At 48.1% G+C, this 21,809-nt stretch overlaps 1 protein-coding gene across 8 annotated transcripts in view; it reads right to left on the reverse strand.

Moving 5' to 3' along the window:
* Positions 1–21,809, reverse strand: part of ATXN7L1 (ataxin 7 like 1) — a 242,090-nt gene that overhangs the window by 61,325 nt on the left and 158,956 nt on the right. Inside the window, exon 1 of one of the 8 annotated variants that reach the window (XM_060304802.1) lies at positions 2,568–2,676. The exons of the other annotated variants lie outside the window; for them this stretch is intronic. The gene's annotated coding sequence lies outside the window, so the exon portion shown is untranslated. Of the gene's footprint in view, positions 1–2,567; positions 2,677–21,809 lie in introns of those variants that run through there. 8 annotated transcript variants of the gene reach the window in all.

The following is a 21,809-nucleotide window of genomic DNA, read 5'->3' on the forward strand; positions in this document are numbered from 1 at the left end:
CCGTGAGCCGTGGCCGCTGGGCCTGCGCGTCCGGAGCCTGTGCTCCACAGCGGGAGAGGCCGCAGCAGTGAGAGGCCCGCATACCGCAAAAAAAAAAAAAAAAAAAAAAAAAAAGCATTCACAGGGCTTCCCTGGTGGCGCAGTGGTTAAGAATCCGCCTGCCAACGCAGGGGACACGGGTTCGAGCCCTGGTCCGGGAAGATCCCACATGCCGCGGAGCAACTAAGCCCCTGTGCCACAACTACTGAGCCTGCGCTCTACAGCCCGTGAGCCACAGCTACTGAAGTCTGCGCGCCTAGAGCTTGTGCTCCACAACAAGAGAAGCCACCGCAGTGGGAAGCCCTCGCACCGCAACGAAGAGTAGCCCCCGCTCGCCACAACTAGAGAAAGCCTGCGCACAGCAACGAAGACCCAACACAGCCAAAAAATAAATAAATAAGTAAATAAATAAAAGAAATCTATTTAAAAAAAAAAAAAAGCATTTGATCTGGTAACCTGGTAATTTTAGTCTGGAAAATAGACCTCAAGGAAATATCCCCCCCCAAGAAAAGTTCAAAGATATTCTCAGCAGCATTGCTTACAATAGTAAAAGATACCATAACCAACCTGGTCTATGATAAAACAACTGAAAATGACAGGCATGAGGGTTATCTCAATCTAAGGAAATGTGTATGTGAGACAATACTACCCAAATTCACAAGAAAATTAAAAATATCACCAGTATATGCAAACACTAATCATTACTTTATAAAAATGTAAAACATTTAACATATATATATGAATATATAACACAGATAGAAAAGGAAAAAAGGGAAGGATATAGGATGCCTCTATTTTTGTTAAAGTTGTTTTTTAAATCCATACAAGAAAAAAGAAAAACAAACAACAACAACAACAGAAACACTGACACATCCTTAACCAGAGAGGCCAAAGGGGAGAAGACAGGTGCGGATACAAAAGGAGGAAGGAGAGAAAAGCATGTGTTTAAGTCACACCTCATTCATTCATTCACTCATCTTTTAAAGCATCTCTTTGGCACACACCATGTGCCAAGCACCGAAATATAATGGTGGTGATAAGACAGACACTGCCATGGCCCGAGGGTTCCCTCAGGGAGAGGACACACTCTCCAGGTCCTGGCTGGCCACCACTTGGTCACCCTGAGAGTAGAGAACAGGGTCCCCTCTGAAGGTGGGCTGCCACCTGGAGGACCTGAGGCCAGTGAACAGCCTGGCTGCCCCATGGGACAGAGCTGCCATCCTCGCCTTTTACTGCCCCAGCTATTCCCGTGTGTCTGGAGCCAATACGGTAGTGGAGGGGTTGACAAGGAGTCCCACCTGCATGGTATTAACTTCTCCGTAAGAGTGACCTCGGCCCCAACCACCAACATACCCACTGTGCAAGTCACATGAGTGTAAAAACAGAACCACCACAGCTAAGATGAAAACTGGTGGCTTCCAGCTTTACGATAAGCTGTTGGATTCCACCTTAAGATGGCACAGCTGACATCATCCCCGCTCCAGGGGCACTGAAGGGACAGGAGTGGCAGGCAGCCGGAAGCTGGGCAAAGCTGGGGTATCTTTGGTGGGAAGATACAAGAACGGGGATTCCCAATGTCTAAAATACCTGAACAGCTGGGCCGAATCTTCCCAAGACTGTCTTGAGGCCACATCAGTGGCCTTTACCCAGGTGCCTTGGGCTAAGCACATGAAAAGCCCTGGGCCCTGTCACAGGCATGCGTGGTCCACGCCTCAAGGAAGGGCCGGAGGATCCTGAGGTATGATGTCGGGAAGGAGTCCAGGCCACTATCCACCTGAGACCTCCTGGTGCCGCCCAGGGCTCCTCTTCTTGGGACAGCAGGGCCAGGGCTCCCAAATCTGTATTTTTTAAAAGATCCCGAGGTCATTCTCTTGCTCTACACAAGCTTCGAGAGTCACTGGAAATGTGGACCAAACACTGCTGTCTTTGGAATCAGAAAGATCTGGGCTCAAATCCCAGCTCTGTCACTCATTAGCTCTGTGACTTGGGCAAATAACTTAACCCCCTGAGCTCCAGTTTCCTTACCTATACAGTGGGAACAATAATGCCCACATCATAGGGTTACGAGTGGGCAGGTGCCCCTATAGTACATTGAGGCCCCCCGTCTTAGCACAGGTCCCATGCTGTAATCACTGGTTTACTGGTCTAGGCGTCCTGTCGCTGGACGCACGGAGAGCAGATGTCTTGTGCCTTCTCTCGTCCCTGGCATTCAGCCCAGGGTCTGGCCTTGGTAGGCACTCACTACATTCACTGTTGAAGAAATGAGAATGTGAGGATCGATAACACATGGAAGGTGGCTGCCCCAGTGCCAACTCACAGTAGGCGCTTCACACAAGTTCCCCTAACACATATACATGTAGACTAAAAAAATACAAGCAGTAGCTTTCCTAAGGGGGCAGTTCCCTACCTTCTCCCTGCCCCTGAGTTAAAACTATCCATTTACAAGAATCCTACAGGAGCACAATTGTTTAAGAAACATCGGCTGAGTAAGGAGAGGCCAGGGCTGCTTGATTCCTGTCTGTACCGACCTCCGGTTTCAGGAGTGCAGGCCACAGTCTCTAGAGGTGCACAGTCACAGCTCACTGCGAAGCTCGCGGCGTCACCCAGAAGAGGCTTTTGTGGTCCGACGGCAGTCACTAATAACGGAAGCATTTCTGTTCTCCTTGGAGTGGCAGTTGGCAGTGGCAAACAGGAAGCTGTCTTGAAGTAGGGTGTGGTTCTGTCCTCTCAGTGTACATGTACGGAGACACCACTTGTTTTTCCCCCTCCAGTCCCCTTCTTTTTCCCTCTGCTCCCTTTTTTTTAGGAGCAGGTCTGAATTATTTCGTGGAAAACACAGCTTTTTACAAAATTGAAGACCAACCTTCACCACCATACAAACGAAAACCAAGGGTAGGAAGGAGTCTAAAATACAGCAAGGGTCTATTTCGCTACCATCAGCTACTTGCTGGGGACACCGAGTTAGCCCCCGGCTGTGCGCGAGTGGGCGTGAGCCCTCCCTCGGTCTCCCCGCGGGTACACAGGAAACCAACCCCGCTAGAAACCAGGCCAGGTGCGCTGCCAATCGTGCTCGGGCGCTGCCAGTCCGCCAGCTGGCCGGCCACCAGCATGGACTCAGGGACCACTGTGTGCACACACCGGACCGAGGACCATCCGCGAAGAGTAAAGAAGGAAAAACCACAGGTTGCCAGTTTCCAGCAATTTTTGAAGTTTGAGTGAAAGAGACCCGAAACATTGCTTAGCACCGCTTGCATATAAAAATGACCAAGAAAAATCAGTAGCGAGTAGATAAATGCATCAAGTGTGTTTGGAGCTGCACATAAGTGCAGAGAAGTGGAGGGGATGAGCTGGTCAGGTTCAGTGCAGCCACTTCCCGGGGCTAGGAGAGGTGTGCTAGAAAATTTTCCACTCCACTCCTCCCCAGGCCCCCAGGCTGGCGCCTCCAGAAGGCCTGTCCAAAATAGACGGGTCCCCAACCCAGCCTCCTACTCCTGACCTCTTTCCCAGGCAGCAACTCTCCCCGCTCCGCCTCAGCCCTGTCTCAGCGCCAGCCCACAGCCCAAGGGCACCGCCTAAGCTCCACCTCGGACTTGCTGAATGGATCGTGGGCTGACAGCACGCTCTGCTTGCCGTGACCTGGGCCCAGCCCCACGCCATCCTGTGTGGCAAGCGTGCCCTGTGCTCACACTTACACATCCCAGGGAGACAGCCTCGCTGTTTGGATAAGGGGGCTGAGCCAGTGACACGCTGGGCAGCGCAACTCGTGGGAGCCGTTTCCTGGCTCCTGGCTAAGGGTCCTGGCCAGTCAGAACGCACCGCTTCCCCTTTAAGAGAGCACGCCCAGATGCGATTAGGGAAAGGCAGAAAGAAAAGCCCGGAAAGACCAGGGTCGTATCCCGAATTTGGCAGATGAACTTGGGCGCGGGTGCGCGCGCGCGCGCGCGCACACACACACACACACACACACACACACGGATCTGAGCAGCCACTGTATGGGAAGGGTCAGGGCCTTCCTGCAGCCCGACTGCACGATGGCGCCCCTGCAGGCTTCCCCAGGGACCAGGCTGAGGCCAGGGGCCCACGCAGCCTGCAGGGGCCTCAAGCCTTTCTGCTTCCTTTTCCCTCAGGGCCTGTGTGCCCTGATGGGCAGAGTCCACTGCAATACCCAGCACTCTGCTTTGGAGAGAGTAGAGACGTCATTATAAAGACTGAAAATTACTTTTGTGGGACATTTTAAGTATGAATTCAAGCGGAGAGTTTTCATTCATTCCTTATATTTAGAAAGTTTATTCCCTGATCTTGGCAAGGGATAGTAGATTTGTGGGGAGGGGGGATGTCTAAAAAAGACAATGGGTCCCAAAAGGCCACACGCTGTATGATTCCATCGGTACAAAATAGCCAGCATAGGTAAATCCATAGAGACAGAAAGCAGACTGCCAGGGGCTAGGGAAGCAGGGAGTGGGGAGTGACTGCTTCAGGGGTACAGGGTCTCCTTTGGGGGTGATGAAAGCATTTTGGAACCACGCAGAGGTGACGGTTGCACAACATTGTGAACAGACTGAGTGCTACATTACAATTCAACTGAGCATGCCCCCTGCACTCAACACCACCAGAGGGGTGGGCAAAACACCTAGGCCACCCCTCCGGCCTGACCCCTGGACACACCCCTACACCCTCACCCCATATAAGAAACAAGCTTACGCCCCCCACCCCCTCAGCGAGCGGGCAAGCAAGGGAACCTGTTGCTTGATCTCGTCCCCCCCTGCTGCAGCAGGGGTCCCAATAAAGCCTTGCCTGAAAAAAAAATTACAATTCAATGCTTTAAGATGATTAATTTTGTTAGGTGAATTTCACCTCCATTAAAAAAAAAACCCAGCAGTTTAGTGTGTTTTAGGTATTTTTATTTTCTTTTATCTTCTACTAGGATCTCTCCTATGTTTCATCCAACATTTCTTTGTAAAACCTGCCTGTTACCTGATAAATCTTAAGTTAACCCTGGCGGAAGAGTATACGCCTTTTAATAAGGAAAAATAAAAACAAACCCCTAAGAGATAAAAGCTTTCCAAGACTCAGAAGTAAGCCTCTACTGGAGAATTTCAGACTATGGGAGGATGGCATCATCTCAGACCATGGCACGTAAACTGGGCAGTGCTAACTTGGCCTTTGTAAGGCTGTCTCAGGTTGGGACCATCTCCAGCAGCTTGATCATATAGCCAAAGCCAGAAACAGGGAGTCTCCCATGGGAGAATTATTCAAGGAGAACATGATTTTGGGTCTCTGACTTTGGGCTTCCTTTTCCCCTGTCGCAGAGAGAGTTTCTTCCCAGAATATAGCAGAATCAGTTTCTGGCTGGGAAAGGGCTATGCCGCTTGTCGAAGCAGGACTAGTTTCTACAAGTCCATTTCTTTGGAATGGAGCCAGTGGGTATGAGGGTGTGTGACTCGACCACCCACCCAACCCAGCCCTACGGAGAGGGCTAGAGACAGGGTAAGGCTGTGCGCTGTATCCTCCAGACTCTAGGCAAGAGGGTCAAGGGCTCATGGGCACACTTCCCCTGCTCAGGGGACTGTCAAGAGGAGGCCTGCTGAATGTTGCAATACTCAGAGGAAGCACAGATGAAAGGGCAGGCCCTGTGGCCCAGGAGCCTGCGTGTTTCCAGAGACAGCTGGGAGCAACTTTCTTAGTATCTGTTTGCTGAGAGTTCCAGGATGACCTGGGGGATAGAGATGTGAACAGCTTCCATGGGCCAGCTCTCCCAGAGCCCTCTGGTCCTGGTGAAGTACCTTCCCTTACCTCTTTAACTGTTCTCTCCTCATCTCAGGTGCCTGGGAATAAGTAGGTGGACTAGGTTTTCAGCAAACAGATGGCTTAAGAAAATAAGATGGGGACTTCCCTGGAGGTCCAGTGGTTAAGACTCCGCACTTCCACTGCAGTGGGGGCGGGTTTGATCCCTGGTTGGGGAACTAAGATCCCACCTGCCGCGTGGAGTGACCGAAAGAGAAGAAAAGAAAAGAAAAGAAAAGAAAAAGAAAAGAAGATGCAATATGTATACTGCTCTGGCATCTGAGGAGCCGCAAGTTTAGAACCTTAATGCTAAACACAAAAACAGGCAGGCTCAACCCAATTAAACAATGGGCAAAGGACTTGAACAGACATTTTTTCAAAGAAGATAATCGCATGAAATGATGATCAACATCATTAGTCATCAGGGAAATGCAAGTCAAAACCACACGATACCACTTCACACGTACTAGGATGGCTACGTATATAAAAAACAACAACCAAGAAAGCCCCAAAATGGAAAATAACAAGGGTTGCTGAGGATGCGGAGAGACTGGAACCTTTGGACACATTCCATGGGAACGTAAAATGGTGCAGCCTCTACGGAAAACAGTATGGTGGTTCCTCAGAAAATTAAACGTGGAATCACCATATGATCTTGCAATTCTTCTCCTAGGGTACACACCCAGGAGAAATGAAACAAACCCCTGAATGTGAATGTTCACAGCAGCACTATTAGCTATAGCCAAAAGGCAGAAACGACCCAAGTATCCATCAGTGGATGAATAAATAAATCGTGGTATATACATAACACGGGACAATTATTCAGCCATGAAAAGGAGTGAAGTACTGATACATGTTACAACATGGATGAATCTAGAAAACATTATGCAAATGAAAGAAACCAGGCACAAAAAGTCACATATTATATGAGTTCTATTTCTATGAAATGTCCAGAATAGGTAAATCTACAGAGACAGAAAGCAGACGGGTGGTTGCCGGGGACTGAGGGGAGGGAGAGGGGGAAACAACTGCTTAACGGGTATGAGGTTTTATTTTGGAGTGATGAAACTTCTGGAACTAGACAGAAGTGGTGGTTGCAAAACACTGTAAATGTACTCAGTGCCACCCAATTGTTCACTTTAAGATGGTTGATTTTATGTTGTATGCGTTTCATCTCAAAAACAAAAAAGCCCAAAACTCTGCAGAAAGTGAGGGCCGAGACAATCCACAAGCAGAACAATCAGTTTCAGAATAACTGAGACTTACCTTCAGAAGCCTTCTTGGAATCACTTAAAGGAAATAATCTTTAAGTTAAGGTAACTAAGGCGACCAGTAGGAGAGAGCAGATAGGCACTCACTCCAAGTCGGAAGTCCCTAAACGTGGCCGATTCAGGTCCACAAAGAAGTGTTAATTTGTCTCGAACAGCCAGCTGCTCCCACCACCCCACACAGGGGCGCACAAAGGCTGCCCTAGCCACTTACAGATGGGACTCGGAGGCACAGCTCCCCTCTGCCAGCCCCCTCATTCCTGATACAGCCATCATTTCCACCAAAGGGGCTCAGGTCTTAGACCATAAAGTTGGGACAGAGTCACAGACTCCCAAAGAGCAAGAAGAAACCCCACAGGTAATCACTCTCTGCTACCTGCTGCTGGCCCCTTCCAGGGCTGTTAGCCTCTTCGGAGGAGCCGTAGCCAAGGGGCCACCCAGCCTGGCTTCTCCACTGCAGGCCCCGAGCTCTCCAAGTTCACAGCAGGCCAGAAAGCACCACCGCTGGACAATCTCCCCTACGTGAGCTGCTCTGTGATGCCCGCACGTCCACCCCATTTCTGCCCTGTGGGGGTCACCTTGAACCAGTCGAGTTTCCCTTCCATGGGACACCTTGCCAAATGTTTGTTCCCCGAAACCTCTTTCTCTGGGATAAATACTCCCAGACATCTTTTAAAATCATTCCTCACTAAAGGTCATTTTCGCTCTTCTTCTGATCTCTGACTGTGCTTTCTAAACTGTGCCACTCAGAAGGGAGAACATCACAGGTGAAGTCTGGGCAGCTCCCAGCTGTCTGTTCTGGGTATCATTCTCCTGTTAAGGCCACTAGACATCCAAGCTAGATTTCTTATTTCTTTTTTTTAAAAAAAATTATTTATGTATTTTATTTTATTTTGGGCTGCGTTGGGTCTTCGTTGCTGCGAGCGGGCTTTCTCTAGTCGCAGCGAGCGGGGGCTACTCTTTGTTGCGGTGCGCGGGCTTCTCATTGTGGTGGCTTCTCTTGTTGCGGAGCACAGGCTCTAGGCACGTGGGCTCAGAACTTGTGACTTGCAGGCTCTAGCGTGCGGGCTCAGTAGTTGTGGTGCATGGGCTTAGTTGCTCCACGGCATGTGGGATCTTCCCAGATCACGGATCGAACCCGTGTCCCCTGCATTAGCAGGCGGATTCTTAACCACTGCGCCACCAGGGAAGCCCTAGATCTCTTATTTCTGAGGGCTGCATCACCCCTGAGTCTTATTTCACATGCTTTACTGCCAAGCTGCTTATCCACAGGTGTCCTTTACAAATGTCATCTGGTCGGAGTCAGTCCACTGCTCTGGCCTGGGGAGATCTTTCAGGACTCTGACTCATTAATATAACTCTTCTCCCTCCTAAATCTACTGCTTGAAAAATTGGATAATCCTGCCACTAATGCTATTCTTCTTCCAAATCCTCCTTCATAATGTGGAAGGGGACAGGGCCAAGCGGGCAACTCGATCTATCCCCCAGGGCGACAGCGACCTGTGAACAGTACTCCAGAGGAGTGACTCTACCGAGCCACCTGCCATTCAGGGCAGGTATGTCACTTGGCCCACACTTCATCTTCACTGGTACGATCCCATGGATGACTAACAAATGCGGCTGACAACAGCCCTCCTGCTACCAGTGGTTGAAGGACTAAAAGTAAAGCTCTTAGCAGTGCCTTGCACACGGTAGGCAATCAAACGTGCCTTTATAACTGACAAGAAATACAATAATAGAAGAAAACCGGTTTTCCAACTCCCAAACTACCCTCCTTACTGGCAACCAAGTATAGACATTAGGCAGCTGAAATCGATACGAAAAGAACCGGTGCCCAAGGGCTGGTGTCTGAATCCCCACACCCTCCTTCCAGAATCTCCATGCTCTGAGGTTAATAATACCACCCTTCCAAGGCTATAGGAAGGAGTCACTGAGATCAGGCATGTAAAAGAGGTTTAAAAGTTGAGTCAGGCTATGCACACATAAAAGAAAAGTATTATGATTATTACTGTTACAAATCTCTCCAAGATACCACTTCCACGAGCAGAAACCTGCCTGTCCAGTCAAGGAAAAACCTACAGCTGCACTCAGGCTGTCCGAAGGCAGGTCTTCCAGCTCAGAGCAGCTGAACTCCTGCAAAGCAACTTCCCTTTCCCAAGGATGGCAGGATTGAGAGGGTCTGACCAATTCAAATGCAAAAGCCCAAGGGCGAGGATGACTGGGAAACTTCTCAGTATTCACTGCCATCCCTCTCCAACACAAAGGCCTGTGGGTTCCCTTCATGGCTCTTCATTCACTCTGGCCACGAGGTTATCTATACGGTGGGATGGGGGCACCCATAGTCACTGCTAGCTGAGAGGCACACAATCCGACACACACCTCCAAGCTGAGGCCTTCAAAAGGTGAGTCTCCAATCCCAACCCAGCCTGACAGACAGGAGGAGGAAAAGGGGAGTGCAACAGGGGCCCCATCCGTAGGGGCAGATTGGAATCAAATCAGAACAAAGAGCTGCTTAACCTCTGCGTTGCAGCTGGTGCATCCAGCTTGGATGGGGCACCGAGAAGGCGAAGGTCTGATGGATAATGTGCGAGCCGGAGCGTGGCTCCCCAGCTCCACCGTGCAGGCTGAGCCCCCATCCCTTCTTTATACCGGGACCAAAGGGCTCGATCTGTCCCCACCAGCTCAGCGGGGCTACCGTGAGAAAGCATAGAGCACGCTCTAAACTGTGCAAGACCGAAAACAAGCCTCATCGTTATTCTCTGCAAGGTCAGAGGAGACCAAAAAATGACACAAAATACAAAATAAACCACCTCACTTTATATAGATGAGAGAAACATGGAGGAGAAAAAGAAATCCACTCATGGCAGCCCTGGGCAGTGAGAATTATGTCACGCCTCGGCCTAGGTCACATTTACTACCTTGGAAATTTCCATTTCGACTGTCCATTGTCATTTCATGTGTAAGTTGGTGACGCTGGGGGGGTGGGTAGTGGTGAAGTTTGGACCTGTCAGGGAGGGACCCACATGCCTGGATCAGAGGAGACTCCCTACTCAGAAGGCCTTTCACAAGGCCCAGATGATGGGCCTTTTCGATTTGTTTGGTTTAAAATATTTAAGCCGAGGCACAATGAAGTGTCTCATTTACGACGTTCTTCCTGGACCATTAGACGGGGATTCCACACTCCTCACGCTGATGAACATGCTACTTAGCCATGCAAATTCCGGGAGCGCAGACACGGAGATGGGAGGTGCTCAAGGTATGCTCTCAAGGGCAGATTTAATTACACAGCCATTCGGTGGGCAAAGCAGACCAATTTTTAGCCAACTGTTCTGGTAAATATTATGGGAAGCCCTTTCATAGAGTGCTAATGCTGGCTTAGTGATTTCGATCGTGCCCGGCTTTAGTTCTCATGCAAACACGCACGCGATCCCCAAAGATGCTACCGCCAGAGCCGGAAAAATCAAACAGATTTTAGCCAATATTAGCCAATATGCTATCTTGCCGTTGAATATTATTATTTCCTTTTAGTACTATAAACCCTTCAGTATCACTGTCATTTACATGAGGACAAACTGGAAAACCCACTCACTTTCCAGCGACCGGCCTTCCTCTGCCCCTCCCCCAGGCTCTCGGCAAGTCCCGCCGCCCGGCTTCTGGGCCGGCTGCACTGCTCCCCAGGGTTGGACAAAACCACCACCACGAACCCATTTCGGACGTTTGAAACAATACCCAATCACTGCATCCATTCTCCCACAGCGTCCCAGAGGAAATGGCATCATTACTTTCATTTTACTCCGTTTGTGACCAACCAAAAGCAAACAACACGTCCTGAGACAATTATCAGGGTATCTGATGTCGGCAGCTGGAGAGTACGCTCGGGAATGTTATCAAATGACCTCGCGGAGAAATTAATTTTCAAGAGCTAAAATAACCTTCTGCTGCACATGCCCGGCCGTTTCTCTAAATGCAGAAACGGATTTCACTTTCAGCAGTTAGAAAACTCTCAGGCATGCCCGTTTTTTCAAAAAAGTCTATAAATAACCCAGGATCAGCAAAATTTATGCAAAACATCCTGCTAGAAGAAATGTAAACTAAAACCACTTACAGAGAGACTCGGGCTGCCAACTTAATCTGATTCTACGACGACTGTAAACACGTTGCACTTTTGGAACCTGAAGCGATCCATATTAGCACGGATGCCATCACAGAAAAGAAAAAGAAAAAAAAGGAAGCAACCGCCCCCTTCCCACACTAAACAACAACAAAAGCCCGGCCCCCAAACAGAGCACCGTGATTCGGGGTTCGGGGTTCTGCACGGTCCAGGACCCGACGGCTGACCAGCTGCAGTCAGTACCAGCTTGCACACGCCAACTGTTTTGACTACAGGCACTTGTTAAACACAGAGTTTCAGGTCCTACCAGTTGGACACCAGAAGTTCATAGAACTGACCCAGTGCCAAGAACAACAAGCCCAGAAAGCGAAACGGCCGCCTCGTGCGCCGTAGTTTTTGTTAACTGTTTATGCAAGCCCCAGAGCAATTGGGTAACAATTAAGAAGACAACCAAACTTAAATAACAAAAGCAGATTACCACCTTGAAGGAAATGTAGATGTTGGCAGATAAAGGTCAGACTTCAACCGAGTTTACTGGTGGGGTGGGGGGTTTTCGGAGAGAACCGGGGGGGGGAGGGGCAGGTGTCACATGACGAACTGCGGTTATTAGCAGACGGAACTGGGTGCTTCCTTGAAGCATCTTTTACTTAGAGGTTGACTCAGATTTTGCAAATGTTGAGGCCTTGGTACACATCTGGGGTGGTTGCAGAAGCATTGGAACTTGGATGTTGGTAAATCCCATAGGAGGAAAAAAGGGGCGTGCCGAATGCAGTTTTGAGACACGGAAAGGGACTTCCAAGTTCCCTGCTCCGTGCAGCGAGGCCACTGAGCCACACAGGAAGCAAATGATTGAGGCACATAAGAAACAAATGGAGGGATAGCGTCCCTGGGCTTCTCTGACCTGGTCCTGAGAAAGGTTTCCCTTTCCTCTTTGAGGTTAGGGCTGCTGTGGCCAACCTTCCTCCCTCATCCAGACTGTAATCTGTGTTCTCTTACAGGTAACAGTGAATCGAGTATTTTCATTTGGCAAAATAAAATAAAAAGGAACACTTAAATCACGTATTTAACAAAGTTTTTCATTTCTTTCCCAGAATGCATTAAGCACTATCTCATTTTTGGACCAAGAGAATTGACCAGATGAAATTTTAGAATTATCTGAGCATTTGAGAAAAGTGAATTTCAAGAGAATTGGGCTGCGAATGGAAGAGTGAGAAATTTTTAATTGCTGAATGGATTCACATCTAACCTCTGCCCCACCCCCTTCTTCCTATCTATCTATCTATCATCTATCTCTGATTTGAATAAAATGTTGCCCCTTCCCCACTCCAGAGGTTTAGGGGAAAGTAATGAGTAGGTAGAAACAGGTTGTTTATAAAAACCATTGTAACCACAGGCCAGGTTCATGTTTATTCTGGAGAGCAAATGTCGTTCCTCTGGTTCTGGGGGTCACCAGTGCAATGTGGTGGATAGGAACCCACACAGTAGCTGCCCCTTTCCTCCTGAAGGAACCTACATTTTCTTACAAACTGTATGCAGACATGGTTTCACTGGGATCTGAAACGGAGCTGCCCTGGAGTGAAAGCCAGCAGTTGCCTGACGGATCAAGAGAGAAGAGCACAGGCAGCTTGCAGCCTCCCAGACAAAGGAAGGCGAAGGGGAGAAAGATGTTGGGGGAGGGGAAGAGAAGAAGGAGGGAATGGTCGGGTGGGACAAAGTAAGGCTCACACCAGCCCCCGCCCCTGGATTGACAACTGACTTCTTTTTTTTTTTTTTTTTTGGCGGTACACGGGCCTCTCACTGTTGCGGCCTCTCCCATTGCGGAGCACAGGTTCCGGACGCGCAGGCTCAGCGGCCATGGCTCACGGGCCCAGCCGCTCCGCGGCATGTGGGATCTTCCCAGACCAGGGCACGAACCCGTGTCCCCTGTATCGGCAGGCGGACTCCTAACCACTGCGCCACCAGGGAAGCCCCGACAACTGACTTCTTAAAGCGACTCCAGAATTTTGTAAGCCAGGCCTCTCACTTAGAACTCCCTGGCTTACATGTCTCCTCCCTGCGCATTATATTATTTGATTCTCAGAAACATCCTAGGAGATGAGAGAGGGCAGCTATGATTATCCCTATTTAACAAAGGAGGAAAACGGAGGCTCAGAGAAGCCTTGGTCTCAGCCCCACGAACAGAGACTGTGCTGGTGTGGTGCTTTATTGTCTGCAAAGCATTTTAAAAGTAGTGGGCTTTATGATTCCCATTTTCACAGACAAGTAAACTGAGATTTTGGAGAGGCTACAAATCACATCCAAGGCCACACTGCAAATCATCAACAGCGTCAGGTCTCCTAACTCCTGACCCAGTCCCCCTTGCTTGCCTTTATCATGTTTCCAGAACACATAATGATAGAGCTGAAAAGGCCAGTAGTTTTAGTATAAAAGCACATCACCTCCCTTGATTTCCTCAAAACTCCGTCTTCATGGTTTTTCAGTTCACAGATTGCAACTCCCTAAACAAGGAGGTTTCCTCTCCACACTGTGGGGAGAGCTCCGGCCTTCTGCACTTCCGAGCTATTATTTCAATGCAAAGCAAACACCTCCACCCAGTTTGCACTCTGTCTTCCTTTGACTTGATTAGTTCACCCACATGCTAATCCCTGGCTCCTCACCTAATCCCAGTCTAAGCAGCCACCAGAGCGGATGCCCCAGCAGGCCTGCCAAGCTGTATATTACATAGCCTACATCTCCAAGGTGTGCTGTCTCGCATGTGGGAGTAATCTGGCTACATCGTTTCTCCAACGTCTTTCAAAGTTATGCTTTTGCTGGGTTCTTTTGTTACAGAGGCTGATGAAAATAATGGACCAAATGAAGGCTGTCACTGTTATGTTCCTTGCCTGTGCCAAGTGGACACACTCCCAGCTTGATAGAGGGTGACATTAGTATTCTATGACACCCATGAGCGGGCTCATTGTAGGTCTGGGGCATTTCCTCTGAGGAGATATGGTAGCGAGTTTGCCGCGGGGGTTGTAGGAGTGAATGGGGACGTTTGTCAGGAACCCAAGCACTCAGGGCCATGACCAGAGATGCCAAATGTGGACTGCAGGACGGGAGACGTCAGGAGGTGATGATCAGAAAGTTCTAGAATGTTTTGCGGCCACTTTATGAACCTACCTCTCCCCCTTCTTTCTCCCTGAAAACACAGCACAACAAAACATAGGACCAAAGGCCAGGGAAGCTGGATGCCAAGGTGGACTTCATGTTGAATGTCACTAAAGCAGCCTAGGTCGTGAAGACTCATCAAATCCACGTGCCTCTGTTGGCGGGAGAAGCTCTGTGATTAGATGCAGTGCACAGGTGGCACCTCCCACCGGTTTATTTGAAGTTGTTTTGGTAATCACAGGACATTTGCATCCATGCTGCCTGAAAAGAATATGGGGCCTGGGTAAATCAGAACAGTCTCAGCAGGAAAACGCGCTTGCTTACAAGACACAAAGTGAGGAGAATACTTCCATGTACCTTGTGACTCCTCTGAGCACAGAGATCTTTTTTTTTTAAAGTAGGACAAGCACTGACATATTTAGGGAAGACAGGATAGGCTATTTAAAATCAGAACTCCTGAAAATCTGAGAGGCATGGCCTCCAAATCAGTAAAATTAGTGATAGTGGGCTAATAGAGGAATACGGAATATTAGCATTCATTTGCTGTTGTAGCTGGTACCGGTGTGCTTAACAAAGGTAGTTCTATCATAGGCCAGACAAACAGCACTCTGCTCATGGATATGGTGATTTGGGGAAGGCTGGTGAGTACAGTACATCCAGCCCGGAGGATGACAGAGTGATGGAGACAAAGCTGGGGTCCCCTGCCCACGCTCTGGGCATTTAGATGCCCCTCCAGGGAACGGCACTGCATCAGAGTACATATACAGAGAAGGAACCTGGGCAGGACCCAGTATGGTCTTAAAAACATGGCCTGGATATGTGGAGAGCTGGTCAAAAAAAGGACGGAGGCCTGAGATGTCAGGAGACAGAGAAGCAAGGTAAGCATGGCAATAGCTGTGGCTGCCATTGGCTCCAGACCCGGCTTTACCCCTTATGTTGCCCTGCAGACTTCCAGGTCAGGACCTGTGGCTCAGCTGGACACTCTTCGCTCTTGCCCTGTTACCTGGGTTCATAGGGACTGGACCAGCCTGCCTGATCGTACCTGGAATTGGCTTTTGGACTAATCCTTTGTAATGTGGACTCATGACCAAAGCCATGGGGACAGTTTTGCACATATGGGGCCACAGACCCTAGATTCTTCAGGAGAGAGCCAGTTTCAACCAGCCTTAGCTGGTACTGCACCACAATTAGAAAAATGACTTTATATTGAAGGTCAGTAAATGTGGGTTGACTACAGTCTGAACCAGTGGACCTCACGTTTCCTTGAGGGCCCATTGTGAGTCTCACTTATCTTTGTAATCCAATGCCTAGCCAGAGCATGGAAGGCTTGCTGTATGTTTTAAATATAGGTTTTGAATGAATGAAGTTCCACTTAATGTGAACCATCAAGAGAGATGCATACCTTATTAGGTACACCTGGAAGGTGAATATCTTTTTGTTAAGTATGTATAAAATTTGGTATTTTAATTCATTTTGTTTTCATTAATTGATTTTTTTAAAGTACAATGTTTTATCTTATTATTATTTTTTCAGGTTCCTTTTTTTCCCCCGCAGTCAAAGTTGGTATTTTTAAAAGTTGTACTGTGGTTCAAGTTAGGGAGAAGGTAGAAAGGCTTTCCACTTAAGATTAAAAATACTAAATCTTCAAAAAAAGTGTAGCCACTTTGTAACAGGAATCTTTCCAAAGATCTTCATTCTCTTGTACTTTGTCCTCTTAAATGGTATCCTTTGAACATTATTTCATCTTTTTTTTTTTTTTTTTGATAACGCAAGGTCACTGTTAAGGGCATTGGTTTCTATACTTTGCTGCAAAATGGTGATATCAGGGTCTACCGTAGCTTTCAAACTTTTTGACCCTGATCCACCTTAAGAAATGAATTTTACACGGCAGCAACCTAGTATGCACATATGGATGGGACAAAAATTCCAAAAGGTAGGATTTATCTTTACTAAGTGAAAACCACCCCAACGTTTTCTCTTCTTGTTTATTCCACGGTTTAAAATGTTGGTCAGGGATCTCTGAAGAGATGGCCCCCACCATCACGAGCGGCACCTGTGGCGTATAAACACCGAGACGGTGCACGGGGCTTTTGTCCCTGCACAAAAAGGGCTTCAGCGTTCCCACTTTCGGCCTTTTACTTTTTCCTCTGCATCTGGCGCCACTTTTATTTTGTCAGGGCTTCTGCCTCCACAGTCCTAGTCCGCAGAGCTCTAATTTGCCAAACCTGGAAATCAGACCATCCAGCTTCCCAGTATTACATCTAAACTAAGTGTAAAATATTGCTCCATGAAAGCCTGCGGGGTGCCCCACGGATGCCTCGCGGGGCTGGGTGTTCTTATGTGCTCAGAGCTCCTGGTGGGGCTCTGTTCAGTGGCGGAGTTCCTGACACTGAGGTGTTACTGGATGCGCCATGTGTAAACGCCCGTGTGTGAACGTGAGTGTTTCTCCTTTGAAAGGAGTATTCTGATGACTGAGCCTCAGGCTGGAAGGGCTATTGAATGACAGAGGCTTTTGGCAGCAACGTAGCTTCGTGAATGACCAGCTCTGGGTTCCAGTGTATCAGGAAGTATTCCCTAAAGTAACTGACCCTACTTCAGGCAGTTTGTAACAATGCAGTATTTCCATCTGGACTCTGAGCTGCCCTTTGCCCTGTAATTTACAGCTCCTCCTAGAGTATACTTCAGCTCTAAGGAGTCTTCTCACCTAAATGCAAACTAATATGTATATGAAACGTCTCCTGGTGGAATTTTGAAGTGGGGTATGTGTGTGTATGTGTGTGTGTGTGTGTGTGTGTGTCTGTGTGTGTGTGTAGGGGGTAGATATATTGATTTTTAAAAATTACAGCAAAGGGGGTAGATACTGTGCCCTTAAAGAAACTCAGATAACAAGCAATCAGGCCCTGGTTAAATAAACTACTGGAATGCTGGGAAGCTATAAAAATGATGATGTCGATCTATATTTACTGAAATGTGTCCACAATAATTGTAGACGGAAAAAAAAAGTGGATTTCAAGGCCATGTCTATAATAGGATTCCACTTTCATTTTTTAAAATATAAAATATATGCATACAGATACACATGTACGACACATAGACAAACACACATAGAAAAAAGACTGGAAAGTTTTACGCGGAAATACTTTTTTTTATTTCCTGAAATGTTGGCAGTTTTTACAATGCATTAGTTTTATAATAAGAAAAAAAAGCAATTTCACTTTGAAGAAGTAAAATTCTACATTATTATGCAAAACAGTACTTCTGTTTGGGGCATCCCACCCCATTCTCACCTCGTGACTGTTCCCATGGGAACACTGGCTAAATCCATGCATCCATCCACAGGGCAGCACACACAAGCTGAGCTTTCACACTCGCCTCTCACTAGTTATGGCGTCTCCTCAAACTTTTGAAAGGTTCTACTCATATACAGAGGGGTAAGTTGAGTCTTTATTGGAAATCTTTCACATTAATGCATATGAAGGCAAAGGAAAGGCTTGTGGGTTTACTTTTAAGGGTCATGTTCTCTTCCCTGATGGAATTAAGGGGAAATGTAAATCCCCAAGCAGATGGCTCTGCTAGTTACCTCTCTGGCAGAAGCAGGCTACTGGTATCTCCATTCTCCAGGAAGACAAGGAAAGAGCTGACGCCCTCTGGATTCTGAAGCTAGTTTTCTTCCAAGCCAGAGTCAATTCAAGGCATAAACCGACGCTGGATTTAACAGGAACAATCCCTAACTTGTGTTCTCTTTACAAAGTGTATTCACATCCAAGGGATAACATTCACCTTCATAGTGTATTCACATCCAAGGGATATCGCCCCCAAAAATGACTAGGAAGGAGGGCAAGCAAGTGAGTTATTCTCAGTTGACAAATGAGGAAAATAAGATTTATCAAGGGGAGGCAGTTTGCCCAAGGCCACCCTATTAGAGACAGGCTTCAAACCCAATTCTCCTGAGTTTGTTCTCCATGTTTGTTGCCATTGCATTCTCTCTATAAGCAGAGTAACGATATAGCTATTATCCTAACTGGACACTTTTGAAAGTAAAAAGCGGTGCATTTAAGCATGGGCCCCAGAGCATCAGGTACAAATTGTGACTCTCCCAGGCAAACCAGGACTTATGGTCACTTTAGATATAATCCGGCCCTCTCCCCCGCTGCGCCCCCCATCATACCTTTCGAATAGGAGAGAGAAATGGAACATGGTGACAAGTCTAATTTACCTTAAAGCACTTGAGTGTGTAAATAAATAAATACAAGAGAAAATAAGAGTACTTGAATGTAGCTGGTGTTTTACTGTGTGTGAACCAGTTGGTCTAGGCTGTGCCTCTAGGGGTGATCAGCTCACATGCAGAATACAAAGCCTGGATTCCGCGGCTGCTATTAACCCCAGAAGGTCACACTCCAACACTGGCTACTTTAAGCCCTTTGGCTATTTGGATAAACGTTCTGAGCTTTTGTTGGTGAAACTTGTGACTTAGTAAAACGAATGCTAGAAATGGGTTCTTACTGGTAAAATTAAAGGTGTTCAATGCATGTAGCCTGGCAAAAAATCTTTAGCGACCTCCCTACCCTTGTATAAACAGGGCACTCGAGGCTGCCCTGCGTGCAGCTGTCACATTAGGAGGGTTGATGACAGCATGGTGCTGACTCAGGGAAACAGTCCTGTCTCTGGAATACTGCTGCAGCTGCCTTGAGTGAACCTTTACTATAAGGTATGGTTGGAACAACTCGATGGAGAGAGGGCTGGGATTTCATCAAGTTCACCAAATAGGTTGAGTGAACTGTTTTCTGCCTACCTGAAAAACACTTGTGTGATGAATGCCTGTACCTGCGGCAGACTTCAGTCTAACACTCTCATTCGTTACCACCTGGTGGCTAGGCTGTGGGGTAGAAGCTAAGTCTCACCACCTCGACCTTCTACAGGGGCGACTGTTTTCTACCAAAAAGAGCCAAGAGTTGTGCGTGGTCAAACCAGCTCAGGTCAGTCCCAACAAACATGCCTCTCGGGGAGGCTAACACAGGTAGATTTCAGCACAGGATCCCTTAACACCTGGTCCTCTCTGCCAGGTTATGAGCTTCCTGAAAGGGAACACCAGGTCTGTCTTGTTCACTACTCTAGCCCTTAGCCTCACACAGTGCCTGCCCATAAGAAGCGTGTGATGGGTATTTGTCCAGTGAATGGATAAATGAGTAGGAATTCTGTTACTTCTAGAATCGATTTCATTAACTGTAAGCCGCGATTGTTCGTTACTCCACTGATGGCAACTGACCCTCAAAAATCATAATCCATTGCTTGCCCTGGATTAAGATAGTACCTTAAAAGGCGATAGATAAACTGGTATAAAAACCACTGGGATTACCTTGTTTAATCCTCACCGAAATGTGATGAGATTGCTATTATCATCCTCATGTTCAGATGAGGAAACCAAAGACCAGAGAGGCTAAAACTTAAGTTAATGAAGCCAGACCCAAGCATGCACTGCTACCCAGAGTTGGCCATCACTCAGTTTTGCAGGGATTCTTTTCTTTTCCTTTCTTTTCTTTCTTCTTCCCCCACCCCCCTCTTTTTCCTTTTCTTTTTTTTTAAACTACTTTTACTCTGCTTACTTTATGTCATGCTATTATTGAACACACATCTTTTTGGCACTTCACCTTATTATTATTTTTTTAAATTAATTAGTTTTTATTTTTGGCTGCATTGGGTCTTCATTGCTGTGCACGGGCTTTCTCTAGTTGTGGAGAGCAGGGGCTACTCTTCGTTGTGCTGCGCGGGCTTCTCGTTGCAGTGGCTTCTCTTGTCGTAGAGCACGGGCTCTAGGCGCGTGGGCTTCAGTAGTTGTGGCTCGCGGGCTCTAGAGTACAGGCTCAGTAGCTGTGGCACAGGGGCTTAGTTGCTCCGTGGCATGTGGGATCTTCCCCGACCAGGGCTCAAACCCGTGTCCCCTGCATTGGCAGGCGGATTCTTAACCACTACGCCACCAGGGAAGCCCTCACCTCATTTTATCAAAAGTTTTTTCTGGGAGGAAAGCTGGATGGATGTTGGAATATATGAACCAGCTTTCTGGCTCTTCTGCTTTTATTTGCATTGACACGTGGCACTGAGGGATGTCTAATGGCCTCTCGTGTCTCTGAGCTACGGGAGAATCTACCACAGCTCTGCTGGCCGCCAGGGCCCCAGGCCCTCCGCTCATCCGATCCCCTCCCCATCCCCCCACCCTGGACGACTGAGAGCCTTTGTTTTCTGCCTCTGGGAGCTGGTGCGCAGCCTTCTCTCCCTGGAATGCTTGTCCGCCCTTTTGTTCTTCACCTTGGCTAACTCTGTTATTTTTCAAGACCCAGTTCAAACGTGACCACATTTGGGACACCAAGGAGCGGCCTGTCACCCTGCACCTCTGCAGGAGTCCCTTCTCGGTGCTCCCAGGCACACTGCACACACCGAGCACATGGCTCTGGAGCCACCGATGGACCCGCCTCTCTCTTCCTCTGCGCCAGCAAGAGCCGAAGTTGGGGCCTTGCCTTAGTGCTGGCGCACAGCAGGCACTCAAAGCGTGTTAGACAGTGAATGGATAAATCAGGAAATAATTAGCCAACTCACAGGAAAGCACAAGAAAACGCAGGGGTCAGCAGGCCAGCAGTTTCCAGAGGGCTGAGGGCTAGCTAACCTTAATTACTTGTTTTAGCCAGTGGGCTCCAAAATCATTTTTGAAGCCTAAGGGAATGATAGTGGGTTTTTATGAGAGGCAACGGACTATTTAATTCTGAGCGCTCTACTCCTTTGCCTGTTATAGAATAAAATCTCTGGAGAGATTTTCCCAATGCAGCTAGGTCCCACTCCCTGATGCTGGGCCAGCCACTGGCCTCCCCTTGGGGGCTTGGGGTGCTCTGACTGCACCCCCGTGACAGGCTGCCCTGGCAGCTCACGGAGCTCGCGCCGGCTCCGGGTGCCCATCTAAGCCAAGAAGTTAGCAGGTCCCAGATGCAGGCCAGCACATGACCTGAGCAGGGCCACAGCTTGAGCCAACCGTGGGCCTTCGGCCTAACGAAATAAACAATTCCCAGCATCGCCTGACCTTCCAGAATGTAATGCTTTCTAACCGCACTGTGTAGATAAAAATAATTTAGTGATTTCCTCCCACTAAACTCTTGGGCACCAACCAAGAAGTCTGCAGTGTGGCTGCTCTGATGCCACTGTACAACTGCAAATATTTAGGCTTCTCCGGGTTCTTATCAGTGTTTATCAGCAGGGATGCACCTGGCTTTTTTTTTTTAATTTACTTATTTATTTATTTTTAAAATTTTTGGCTGCGTTGGGTCTCTGCTGCTGCGCACGGGCTTTCTCTAGTTGCGGGGAGCGGGGGCTACTCTTCGTTGCGGTGCACGGGCTTCTCATTGCGGTGGCTTCTCTTGCTCTTGCAGAGCACAGGCTCTAGGCGAGTCGACTTCATTAGCTGTGGCACGAGGGCT

This window comes from Globicephala melas, chromosome 9, assembly GCF_963455315.2.
Source record: "Globicephala melas chromosome 9, mGloMel1.2, whole genome shotgun sequence".
NCBI classification, from domain to species: Eukaryota; Metazoa; Chordata; class Mammalia; order Artiodactyla; family Delphinidae; genus Globicephala; species Globicephala melas.